The following is a 12,981-nucleotide window of genomic DNA, read 5'->3' as shown; positions in this document are numbered from 1 at the left end:
TCGGCAGGGAGCCTGCTTCTCTCTCTGTCTGCCTCTCTGCCTACTTGTGACCTCTGTCTGTCAAATAAATAAATAAAATCTTTAAAAAAAAAGATTTATTTATTTGACAGAGAGAAAGCACAAGTAGGCAGAGGGAGAGAGAGAGAGAGAGAAAGAAGCAGGCTCCCTGCCGAACAGAGAACCTGATGTGGGGCTTGATCCCAGGACCCTGAGACCATGACCTGAGCCGAAGGCAGAGGCTTAACCCACTGGGCCACACAGGTGCCCCTCACATTGTTTTTCTTATAAGGAGAAAAGGAACTAGAAACAAATCCTATTGTTGGATATTTAAGTAATTCTGACTTTTTATTAGTATAAACAGTGCAGAACAGGAATAACTAGCTGAAAATGAGTTCAGATTTATAAAGCACAAAAAATAGACCCTATCTCTAAATTCTGAAAAATGGATAAAATTGCTTAAAGGTGTTGGAGGGCGATAAAACTGCTGCTGTGTTCAGCAGCATGACTTCTTTTCAAAAAGCAATGACTATACCTAATAGTATCCACCCCACTTATGCAATAACAGTTTATCAGGTTGACCAAATTACTGCATTTTAGAAACTTGTAAACTTATCTTTCTAAGCACCTTCAACACCAGTCACCTGCATAGGGGTGGGAAGTAAAGATAAGAATCTCATCCCAACCTCTGATTTTCTAGGGTGGTTGTAAGGCCAAAAGATGTGGGCTGGCAAGGTCTTGTGCCCATAGAAGCATTTGACTCTGGTTGCTGGCAAAGAAGCAAGGTGAGGTGTGGGTTGCTACTTTAATGTTGAAAACATCAACTCCAGTCATTTGAATGGCTTTTTTATTTACTACCTTTTAAGTTACAACAGACTATTTCCTCTTTTATAAAAGAAAACTGAAGGGCTGCCTGGCTGGCTCAGTCAGTAAAGCATGCAACTCTTGATCTTTGGGATGTGAGTTCAAGCCCCACATGGGGCATAGAGACTACTTAAGAATAAGATCTCAAAAAAAAGAAAGAAAGAAAGAAAAAAAAGAAAAGAAAAAAGAATAAAAGCCTTAAAAAAAAAAAAAGAAAAAAGGAAAAAAAAACCTGGAAAAATCTCTTTTGTCTGCCAACCCCAGCTGTTCCCAGAGCTGCTGTCATCTGCCTAGCACTCTCCGTGTCCTTGAGCCCCATGTTCAGCTGTACCCTCTCTGCCTACTCCAGCCTGAATAATCCCATCTCCCACTTTGTCTGCAGGACTTCAGAGCTGTTAAGCTCTACTGGAACAAAAGAAAATTAGCACCACCAAGAGATGTGGTTTCCAACTCAGCTAGCTCTTTGCCACTCCTTTTATTCACACCTGGCCAGACACTAATCTGTTCCCCATGGTGGCTGTTTCCTGCTTGTCCAGTTCTCCTCAGATTGTCCACCGCACCACTGTCTTTATCACCGATAGCCTTAGCTTCTACTGCTCCAGGACAGTGTAGCTGATCAGGTTCTCAGTTCCACTCTTCCTTGGTTCTAAAAGGATCCACATAGCATTTCCAGGGCAATCTTCCCAGGCGCTCCCCTCCCCACCCTCTCTTGCCTCTTCCAGGATCCAGTACAATGAATTACCCTCTTTCCCTGATTCTCTAATCCTTGCTTGCTCTGTGTCTGCTTCCTCTCCTTCACCCTGCGAGCAGAATTCTCTCCCATTCTAGACACAGGGCCCTTACCTTCGCTTTCTCTTCCCTGGCAGTTTCCACCTCGCCCTTTATAAACAAAATTTTTTGTGCCTCCATTTCCTCAGCCGCTTTCATTACCCACCAAGTCAGTTCTATGCCCATAATTTTACCAAAATTGCCCTTACTAAGGTCACTAGCAGCTTCTTAATTGTTGAATTATTAAATGATATCTTTTCACTAGAACTGACCTACCTCTGTGATATGTGATCAATTTCTCTAACTCTCCCTTAAAAACTTTTGTTTCTTTGGCATTTCTTGCCCCTGATGCTTTCTGCTTACTCCCTCTGACCTCTCTTCATCTAACCAATCCTTTAACACTGGTGTGCCCTGAAATTCTGTCCTTGACCCAGCTTCTCAGCCTTTCTACCTCTGCTTCCTCCCATGAGCTTTTTAGTGACAACAGATTTGGGCTGTGGCCAGCAGCTGCCCAGCAGAGTTCTGTAGAGCCGGAAACCATCAGGCCTCTTTGATCTCTAACACAGCACATAGCCTTGACACCAAGGAGTAAATTTCTAATAATGGAAATGCTCCGTTGGACCCTTGGTGGATGGGATGAGGTAAGTCTTAGAGGTTAACTGATATTCAACCATGGGAGGCCATCTGCTTCCCTGTTGCAGGATTTAGCAACCATGGGGGACATAGAGCTGACATACATGAAGGCTTCAGGCCCACAGGGCTGCTTCATGTTATAGTCCAGAGTCTTCCATGTTGACACATGGAGCTCTAATCCATTTGTCTTCATTGCTCCATAGTATTCCACCATGTGGATATACTACCATATCTATTCTCCTGATTAACATTAACTTTATTCCTAGTTTTTTTCTTCATATTTCCCGCAGTGCTGTGTAACACTCTCATACTAGTCCCTGTGCATGTGTACGGAATTTCTCTAAAGAGTGTGTGCGTCTTGGACTTTACTAGTGGATGTGAAGCTACTTCCCAAAGGTTTTACCAATGTGCACTCCCACTGGCTTGTGTAATAGTTCCCCACATTTTAAACCAAAAGTAAAGATGAAAGCCCCGCCTGCCCCAATCTAGCCATTCATTTTTTTTTTTTTTTTTCCGCTCCTAGGCAGCTACTTGCTGCTGGAACACCCCACATGGCTGTGCAGATGCTGTACCTTACCCCAGTATGTGCTTTCCAGCCTTGCCTGGGCCCTCGGTGCTGTTTGGCAGTCTTCTTGCTTAAACCCTGCTGGGAAAAGTCCCCATGCTCTACACTGAAGCTATTTCCACCTTTTCCAGAATTGGAACTTTTTCCTATAAGTGCCTGTTGCCAGAGCTAGTTACATAATTTGTGGGAAGTGGGGCCCCTTGTTCAAAAAGCAGGAAAAAGCTTTTTTTTTCTTCTGCAGTTTCTCTCTCTTGCCCTGTAGTTGTGTTTTTAATCTGTTTTTTAGTGTGTATGTCCTTAGGCACAAGGGTTGCTCACAGTTCCTTATGCAGACCTTCACAGTGCCTGGGGCCCTGCGGTACGTTCTTGCCACACACCCAACCGTGAGCCTCTGTTCCAGGGCTGGTGGGCCACTGCACAAGGGTGGTGGGCAGATAGCAGAGAACCTGCCCCAGGGAATTGAGGTACCCAATCTTTGGTGCATGCTCTGTAGTCCCATTAGACTTCATTTACAAAACATCAACGCAAAGATAAAATCATTCAGGACTTTGAGGTAGCCGTGATAGAGCATTAAATCCTGAGTTCAAGGCCCAGTACAACTGCACTGGTTGCTTGTCCACGAAGCCAGCCCCACAGGCCACACCCCTCCGGCCAGGTGCCAAGATCCCCTTGTCTGCCATATTCTGGATTCTCTGGAGAGAACCTACTGTGAGTGTGTTGAGTTTTACTGACACAGGTGTCATGTTTTTGCAAAGAGATCCCCAAATTGTTAAGTTTGTGCCTGTTTGGAGCTTGCATTCTTTCTTTTGTCCCCAGTGGCTTCAGCCACGTAACACAATTTTTCTCTTGGTTCTCTTTTTTTTAATAATGTAAGAGTATTTTTGTTCACTATGGTTAAACCTTCAGATACCAAAATATTATTTAAAACTATTCGATGGAAACTCCCTCTAGAGACTAAGTCAGCTACAGCTAATCCAGTGTGTGGCTGTTTGTTTAATCTTGTGAGATGCAAAATCACCATGATAATCACCAGTGAAAGTAAGGCAATTTTGACTAACAGAACTATACTCCAACCAAAAAAAAACCAAAAAACCCAAAAAACAATAAGGTGTGATAAGAAATAGTGTAAAAGCTAGTTTTGAAATATTTCTGAACAAATTTGATTTTAAAATTATAAGACTATTTTCTCAGCAAATATTGAGAATAGAAAATCTCATATTCTGTTCAGTATGAGTAGAAGGCATTCTCAAAGTGAACTAAAATTGGATTTGGGTCAGAATGGAAAATTTGAAGAGTTCTAGGATTTCCTGAGATTGCGTAGCTAAACACTTTGTAGGAAAGATCCTGTGTGTGTGTGTGTGTGTGAGAGAGAGAGAGAGAGAGAGACTATTCTTGCTGTTTTAAAATATTGGCCCCCAAATGAGGCATTTCTAAAAATAAATTTGGTGTCAATTTTGTTTCTTCTTTTTCTTCTCCTCCTTCCTCTCGTCCTCTTCTCCTTCCCTCCTCCTCCTCTTCCTCTTCTTCCTCTTTTAAATTTTATCTATTTATATATTTGAGAGCGAGAGAGAGTGTGGGCACGCAACACGTGAAGAGAGGGAGGGGAGTAGGAGAGGGAGAGAGAGTCTCAAGTAGCCTCTGTTGGTGCAGGGCTTGATTTTAAGACCCTGAGATCACGATCTGAGCCAAAATCAAGAGTCTGACATTTAACTGACTGAACCACACAGGAGCCCCTGTTCTTCTTTTTAAAAGTTATTTGGGGTAACATAGTTATTTGCTGTTCTTATCCACTGAAATTTTCTAAAATACTGGGATCTATACATCTGCTAGTAAAGTTTGCTAAAAAAAAAAAAAAAAGTAAAGGAAGCAACAGGGAACACCCACATTTTTGTTTATTCATAATGTAGCTACACATTTTTGCAGTCACTGGTTAACTGATTCCCCCAGAGCCTGGAGGGCTAATTCTGAATTTGTCTTATGATGAAGAGCAACAGAGCAGATTGCTTGCCCTCCCTGAGGGAAGGTGATGGTGTGGTTACAAGGAAAGCAAGTTACATTTCTGGGGTGTTTGTTATGTGACACTTGTTCGACACATATTCTTATTTAATCCTCACAACAGAGCCACTTGCATGTGGGGAAACTGAGGCACAGAGCAGTGCAGTCACTTGGCCAAGGCCACAGAGTGGAGAAGCTGTCCAGCTTGAACTCCTATCTCCCTCTCCAGAACAGCAGGGAGTCTGGTGGTGCTGAGCCCTGTGCTGGGAGAAGAAACTGAGGGTTCTCTGAAGGCACACATGCCTCTGGTCTGGTTCTCCTTTCTCTGTTTTCCTCTCAGCTAGCTGTCCTTGGTCACTCAGGGCCACATGGATAGAACTGGCTGCTTTTAGAGGAAGGCCTCTGAGTACTCTGTGTTGGCTGAGTCTTCCATGAGCCACAGAGATTTAGAGGAAGTTCATTTTCTCTGATGGGGGAAGATGAATGGTCCAGAGCTCAGCCCATGCAGAAAGAGCAATGCTCCGTGGGCAGGTCTCCCCCAGCTAGCCTGACACAGGGCAGAAGGGTTTTACAGATCCAGAACCGAGGCCAGGAGAGCAGTAGTCTGCTTAGGATCCTGCAGCAGACTGGCAGAAGCTGGCTCAGTGCCGGGCCGCCCACTGCTTTCGCCCTGGTTAGCGTGTGCCATGCAGCTGCAGATGGCCAGAGACGGCACTTGTGGGACTGGCAGGCATTGGCATTGTGGCGCCATTCTCATTCATTAGGCGCCTTGGAGCCACAGTCTTCTTGGGAGTTGATGACATGTTTCTGAAACCGAATTAACTCTTCGATGTTTGAGATCCTGGGATCCAGAACTGATATATGTGTCTCATGTCTTACCCCAACTCTGCTCCAGATTTGGATGATGAACAGATGGGAGTGGTTAAGCTGAAATTCCCCAGGGCAAGATTGACTAACTGTACCTTTATGGTCTGCAGAAAGTAGGAAAACCCTCTGAAGTGCTATACCCTTGGCGTGGCATGCCCTGGGGAGAATTTAGTTCTGGCTGCAAGGTGAGCGAGCTAGCACTCTCTTCAAAGCACCCAGCAAGCTGCTTTACTCCAAGCGTGGAGCTGTCTTGGTCACTGTGGCTCCTCTTTCTGCTGGCCTGTCTCATCTATGTTTCTTGCTTTGCCTGACCCATCAGTATCTCTGAGATGCCTTGGGACGAGAGCACAGTAAGCCCAGATAAGAAAGATGCCTAATTTGATAGTTGTCCACAGCTGAGTTCTTGGCAGTATCTCAGATTTCTGGCCTTAAGCTTCTCTTTGTGACTCTGGATGCCTCTCAGATCCTGGGGTCTCCAGGAGACTTCCCAGATTCAGTCATGACTACCCCCTCAACCTCGTCTTTTGAATGTTGAGCTGGGCCTGCCTCCAGCTCATGCCTGGCCAGGTGTCTTTGGTCCCCACCCCATCCAGCTCCTGAGTGACCCTAATTTCTTACCAAAAATCCCTGTACTTTGCTCTCTTCCCTAGAGCCACACCCTCCTTGATCTCCCCGGACCAGCCTCCATCAGTTGGGTCAGGGAAAGTCCTGTGGGGTACGACCAGCTAATCTGATCATTTGGCAGGTAGGTGTGAGGTGGGGGTCATAGCAGCATTAGATAGGAACCATGAGAGCCGGAGGATGAGGAGGGCATCTGAATGTGGGGCTACCCAGGAGTCAGAGAAGTCCAAGTCAGATGCAGAGTTCACAAGGCAAGCTCAAAATGGACAGAGGTGACACAGCCAAGAAGGCCAAAGCCTAGGGAAGGTGGCTAAGGGACAAGTGGTGAGTGAGAAGCAGAGCCTGGAGGCCAACTGCAAGAACTAAGGGTTTCAGGCTCACATACATCTCAGCTGAAAATGTGTGGGAGCTGCAGCCACGGTCTGCATTCCTGGTGAGAGTTTGCTGCCGGCATTGTTGATGCAGTGTGGCCCAGTCCTTCACTGCCACCCTGCTCTTTTTTTTTTTTTTTTTAAGATTTTATTTATTTATTTGAGAGAGAGATCATGAGCAGTGGGGAGAGACAGAGGGAGAAGAAAAGAGAGAAGCAGACTCACTGCTGAGCAGGGAGCCTCCCAGAACCTGGAGATCATGACCTGAACTGAAAGCCAACCTTTAACGGACTGAGCCATGGAGGTGTCCCTATTGTTACTCTGCTAACTTGAGCTACTCTTCTCCTTCCAGCTCTTAGGTTCTCCTCCTCCTCCTCCTCCTCCTCCTTCTTCTTCTTCTTCTCCTTCTTTTTAATTTTGTTACATAAACTAACCCATTTATTATAGGCTAGCAATGTTTCAGATGGTGGAGCTTCTCCTGGTCTTTCAAGTCCTTCAGTTTCTGATGGTGGACTTTACTGTGATGGCAGAAGTGATGTTGTAGGTCCAGGCCCCACCAGCAGCGGTTTCCATGCAGGAGTCACAATGCCAGATCCCCACAGCTCATCTTTTCATCTTAGTTTTGCCACAGAAGGAGCAAGTGTACTTGGCATGCTGGCTTATTTCAATCTTCTTCACCATTTTCCTGAGGGAGGCACTATAATGAGTCCCATATTTACCCACGTTTCCAACCTTGGTGCATTTAGCCATGTCACTGCAAACTAGGTCTGAGCCCAGAGAGGTCACCTCCTTCTTTTTTTTTTTTTTTTAAAGATTTTATTTATTTATTTGACAGAGAGAGAGACAGGGAAAGAGAGAACACAAGCAGGGGGAGAGGGAGAGGGAGAAACAGGCTTCCCACTGAGCAGGGAGCCTGATGCAGGGCTTGATTCCAGGACCCTGGGGTCTTGACTTGAGCTGAAGGCAGATGCTCAATGACTGAACCACCTAGGCGCTCCTTAGGCTCACCTTCTGAATGTCTCTGCTTGCTTGTGTACTCCTCATTATTTCCCTGGAAGCCTAGCCTTTGCTTCCAGCCATGTTGCTGGACCTCAGGCCTAAGACTGGTGCAGGACCTGTCCTGCTAAGACCAGGAGCAGTGCATGAAGCCTTCAGGAGAGGCCCTGGTGGGGCCCATGACTTTCTTTAGACCTTCTTGGCACTCAGCCAGCCTTGGCCACTCACTGAACCTGGCCAGGATTCACACACACACACCCCACATAATCACACACACATATACCTCCACTACACATTATCTGTTTGCTTTGGGCTGAGGTGTTGGCTTCTTCCTGTATCTGGCCCTACCCTATACTGTCCTGAGTTCTTTCTCACTTCACTCAGGGATGGAGTTCTGGAGTTCTACCTGAGTTGCTTCTGGCATCCAACCTGGTCAGCTCTGTTCTTACTTCATGTCCTCTCAGGGCTAATGCCACAAGGCTGACGCTGTGAGAACCTTGAGGGCAGGGGCCTCATCCATCTGAATGAGGCTGAATGCACAGGGCCAACATATAGTAAGTGCCCAGTAAATATTTAAACAAGGAACTGAGTTCCTAATAGGAAAGTAGGAGGCCTCAGGGTCAAGGCCTGGATGCCCCCTCCACTCTGTGCTATATAGGCGTACATCTGTGTGTGCTACATGTTAACACCAGGTATCAGGAAACTCAGTAGCAAAACCCCATGTCCTTCTCCACAGGATTCTGCAGTTGACTTTAGTGCCTTCTCTTCACACCCTTATTTTCCTATAAGCAGCAGGGACAAAAGCTCTCCCAGGGAGACCATATTCTGTTATAACTCAAGTGGGAAACGTGCTGTGCCAGTGTGAGCCCTGTGCAAGTGCTTGGTAAGGGAAGGGGTCTTCCAGGGGTGGCCTTGCCTTGCCTACTGGGGTGGCCATTCTGGCCCTTGATTTCAACTTAAATTCATCAGGAGAATTTGCTTGGTTACCTGGCCCAGTGGCGAGTTGTTATCTGGTGAGAGATCTAGAAAGCAAGCTTTTCCTAACATTGGGGCAGCTGAGTCAGTTTGGAATGTCTGGGAGGATGAGGAGTCTCCCCAGTTCTGAGCCTGTAGAGATTCTGGGCTGAGGTGAGAACGTGGATTTGGGCCAGAGCCAGAGAACAGGGCAAGGCCTGTGGCATCCACGAAGGTCAGTGGGGCATTCATAGTGACCTAGAAAGAAAGCTCAGACTGTCTGCCGTGCAGTCCCTTGGCCCTGCAGCCTGGCCCTTCTCAGAATTAAGGTGAACTTCTTGAGGAAATGGAGCCCCAGAAGAACCGAGAGGAGAGGATGACTCTCAGTAGAAGAGTCGCTCCGCTTCTCAGGCATGCCTGAAAATCCATCTGCAGACATTTTCCGCAAACCATATCATTTTTTGGATGCCTGTGAGAGACTGTGTGACTTAGAGGAACACTCGGAACACCTGTCCATCAGGTATCTAATTCCTTTCTCATCGTAATGCTGTGGTTTAATAAATACAAAAAAAAAAAAAGAGGAAAGAAAGAAAGAAAAGAACGAAAGAACGAAAAAAGTATATATTTGGTCTTTGTCACTGGTTTCTGGCACAGAGCTGCTGAAATCCTTGTAGTTTCCTGAGTGATAGAACTGAGAGGGGTATTTTTTGTTATTCATTTAAGCCCCTTGCAACCAAATCTGAATTTATGATGATGAGGTGGCTTGGGGTAGGGGGGATGGAGGTTGGTTTCCAGAGGAACTGGCATGTGATTAGAGCCTTGGAACTTTCAGTCATTCCCAATCTCTGGGGAGGGGAAAGGCGTTGGGGATTGACTTAAACACCAATGACTAATGATTTAATCAATTGTGCCTGTGTAATCTGTAAATGGAAGGACTCAGAGAGCTACTGGGTTGGTGAGCACACTGAGGCACTAGGAGAGTGGCGCACCCAGAGAGGGCACCAGAGCTCCACACCCCTTCCCCATGTCTTGCTCTGTGTATCTCTTCCATTTGGTTATTCCCAAACTGTAACCTTCGTAATATACTGGAAACAGTATAAAGTGTTTCCCTGAGTTCTGAGAGCCATATAGCAAATTACTGAACCTGAAAAGGGGCTCATGGGAACCCTCAATTTGGAGCTAAGTTGGACAGAAGTGTGGGTTATCTGGGCACCCACTACTTTGAGTTGGTGTCTGAAGTGGGGACACTATAATGGGCCTGAGCCCTTAACCTCTGGCGTCGGCACTAACTTTGGGTAGTTAGTGTTGGAATTGTCTAATGTGAATTGCCCACACTTTGGTGTCAGAAGTGTTGTGAGTACAGGAAAGTTTTTCCTTTAGTCATATGAATAGTAACCCCAACACATATGTCCATTTTATGGCTGGATTTTTTTGAACCCAGCTTTCCTTTAGTGAGGCCAATGCTATCAAGGAAAACCCACAGGGGGTGAGGGCAGATTACACGTGCTGGCAGGTCTGAGAGCAGGGTGGAGGATTGCATTCTTAGCCTAGCCGAATGCCACAGAACTTAACTCCTTGAGTCAGGACCTCAAGAGACTTCCATCAGGCCAGCGTGGTAAAGATTGGAATCTGGGGTTAGCCAATTGCTGGAGGAGCACCTTGCACGTACGTAGTGTTGGCTTCCTGGCTCCAGAATTTCACGAGTCACTGTAGGTTATGTAATGACCATCTTGTCTGACAGCTCTGACCTGAACGGTGAGCCCTAAGAGTTCACTTCCTTCACGAGCCACGCGGGATTCAGCATCTCATCTCTGCCTTATCCAGTTCTGCAGCAATGTGGGGAGTATTCCTGGAGTGAGTTGTGGCACATTCCACAAACGAGGCAGGAATGACAGCGGCCCACATGCTCCATGGTTGGGTGGATTCCTCCAGGAACCCAGCATGATCGCCATTGGCCATCTGCTGCTGCCTAAGGAGGCTGCTCCATCATTATCATCTTCTTGCTCAGTAGGAGACTTGACACAGAAGATGCATCTCTGTCCCCTGAGAAACCTAGAACAAGTGAGGGACCTGGATGGTGGAGGAGACACAGATTTCATAGACAAACTCCACACCCACACCCCACCAGGAGAGCAGAGGAGTGACTGGTCTCTGCCAAAGGACCAAGGGCTGACACCTTCTCCCATATAACTGACGTAAACTGTATATGTTGAAAACATACAATTTGATGAGTTTGACGTATGCGAAACCATCACCACAGCCAAGACAAGGAATGTATTCATCACTCATTTCCTTGTGCCTCTTTGGAATCCTTCCTCCCCACCCTTCCTGCCCCACTTAACCAATCACTGATCTGCCATCAGCTGCTGTAGATCAGTTTACATGTTCTAGAATTGTATATATGTGGAATTATACCATACGTGCACTTTTTTGTCTTCCCTCTTTCATAACCTCATCATTTTAGGGTTCATCCATGTCATTGCATGTATAAATAGCTTGTTCCTATTTATTGTTGAGTAGTATTCCGTTGTATGGATATACCACAGTTTGTTTATCCATATCCATTCATCTGTTGATGGACAATTGAGCTGTTTCTAGCTTGGGGCTGCTATACATACAGCTTCTATGAATGTTCATGTACAAGTATTTGAATGAATATATGTTTTTTATTACTCTTGGGTAATTACCTAGGAGTGGAATTGCTGGCTCATATGGTAGATGTAGGTTTTAACTTTAGAGAACTGCCAAATTATTTTCCAAAGTGGTTGAATCATTTTACATTCCTATCAGAACTTTCTAAGAGTTAGTTACTCCATATCCTTGACAACATTTGGTATGATCATTCTTTCTTTTTTTAAAAAATATTTTATTTATTTTTTGACAGAGAAATCACAAGTAGGCAGAGAGGCAGACAGAGAGAGGGGGAAATCAGGCTCCCCATTGAGCAGGGAGCCCGAGGTGGGGCTCGATCCCAGGACCCTGGGACCATGACCTGAGCTGAAGGCAGAGGCTTAACCCACTGAGCCACTGAGGTACCCCTCATTCTTTCTAATTATAACCATTCTAGTGTGTGTGTAGTAGTATCTCATTATGGTATTAATTTACATATTCCTAATAACTAATGATGTTGAGTATCTTTCCTTGTGTTTACTTGTCATTTATATATTTTCTTGGTTTAGGTGTTCCTTTTTTTATTAAGATTTTATTTATTTATTTGTTAGAAGAAAGATCACAAGTAGGCAGAGAAGTAGGCAGAGAGAGAGGGGGAAGCAGGCTCCCCACCGAGCAGAGAGCCTGATGCGGGGCTCAATCCCAGGACCCTGAGACCATAACCTGAGCTGAAGGCAAAGGCTTAACCCACTGAGCCACTCAGGCGCCCCGGGTAAAATGTTTTGCCCACATCTAAAGTTGGATAGTTCATACTAATATAATATATAAAAGAGTTGTAATTCATGTTATGACACATTAAAATAGTATATGTTATATATTATAATACATTACATATAATATAAAAATTATGTTATATATAAATATTTATTAACTATCCACCAATAGGCTTATATTTCAAATACATATTCAAATATGTTATGTTCCCCCTTGGAATTTATTGACAAGTTCTGTGATGAATTGGCAGAGGATAATAGCTATGCTGAAATATCAAGAGAGGCTAAAGTTTATAAAGTTTGCTTATTGGTGGATATATAGTTTGCAAATATTTTCTCCTAGTGTGTGGCTTACCTTTTCATTTTTGTAGCAGTGTATTTTAAAGTACAAAAGTTTAAAATCTTGATGAAGATTTTTAGATCAGTATATTGATTTTTATCCTTTAGAGCCTATGCTTTTGTGTACTAATGTAGGAAGTGTTTGCTGAATCTGAGGCCACAAAGGATTTCTCCTATATTTTCTTCTAGTCATTTTTTTAAAAGGATTTTATTTATTCATTTGACAGAGAGATAGGGAGAGAGCACAAGTAGGCAGACAGAGGGAGAGGAAGAAGCAGGCTCTCCACTGAGCAGGGAGCCTGATTCGGGGCTCAGTCCCAGGACTCTAGGATCATGACCTGAGCTGAAGGCAGATGCTTAACCAACTGAGCCACCCAGGTGCCCCTCTTCTAGTCATTTTGTAGTTTTAGTTCTTACTTGTAAGTCAGTGTTCCATTTTAATTTTTGTATCTGATGTGAGGTAATAGTCTAGGTTCATTTTCTTTCAAGATTCCTGGTGCTCTGGGCCAGTATTCTGTCTTCTCCCCACCACGCCTCCATCTCCATGTCTTCACGAAGTCACCATCCTATTCTGGTCTCTGATGTCTCTTAAGCTAATCAGTCTATGACTTCCTGCTGTACGCACAAG

At 45.0% G+C, this 12,981-nt stretch overlaps 1 protein-coding gene and 1 pseudogene across 1 annotated transcript in view; one reads left to right on the top strand and one right to left on the bottom strand.

Annotated features, from left to right (window-relative positions):
• Nucleotides 1-7,129: 7,129 nt before the first annotated feature.
• Nucleotides 7,130-7,501, bottom strand: LOC122913287 (annotated as a pseudogene).
• A 1,633-nt stretch (nucleotides 7,502-9,134) lies between these two features.
• Nucleotides 9,135-12,981, top strand: part of ZFP90 (ZFP90 zinc finger protein) — a 78,318-nt gene continuing 74,471 nt past the window's right edge. Inside the window, exon 1 of the mRNA XM_044255856.1 lies at nucleotides 9,135-9,151. The gene's annotated coding sequence lies outside the window, so the exon portion shown is untranslated. The remainder of the gene's footprint in view (nucleotides 9,152-12,981) is intronic.

Source organism: Neovison vison, chromosome 7 (assembly GCF_020171115.1).
Source record: "Neovison vison isolate M4711 chromosome 7, ASM_NN_V1, whole genome shotgun sequence".
NCBI classification, from domain to species: Eukaryota; Metazoa; Chordata; class Mammalia; order Carnivora; family Mustelidae; genus Neogale; species Neogale vison.
The sequence above is the reverse complement of the archived record's forward strand: the minus strand, read 5'-3'. Positions and strand labels throughout refer to the sequence as shown.